Here is a 252-nt window from a genome sequence, read left to right as displayed (position 1 = left end):
TATATAATTATAGTTGACATACAGTATTATTCAACATCAGTTTCAGAAATACAATGCGGTGGTCAGGCCTCTACATTGACTATGAAGTGGACTCCCCAAAAGGACATGGGTCCATCTGGCCCCCTAATAAATAATCTGCAGTTTTCTTGCATTCATGCAATGTGGCCTGAGAAACTCTGCATCCCATCTTCAGCTTTTCCTGAAATGTTTTTGCCAATTGGAAAATCCTTCTATTTGTGAGTTAGTACTTTG

Source organism: Hipposideros armiger, unplaced genomic scaffold (genome assembly GCF_001890085.2).
Source record: "Hipposideros armiger isolate ML-2016 unplaced genomic scaffold, ASM189008v1 scaffold_1016, whole genome shotgun sequence".
Taxonomy (NCBI): domain Eukaryota; kingdom Metazoa; phylum Chordata; class Mammalia; order Chiroptera; family Hipposideridae; genus Hipposideros; species Hipposideros armiger.
Note: the sequence above shows the minus strand (reverse complement) of the source record.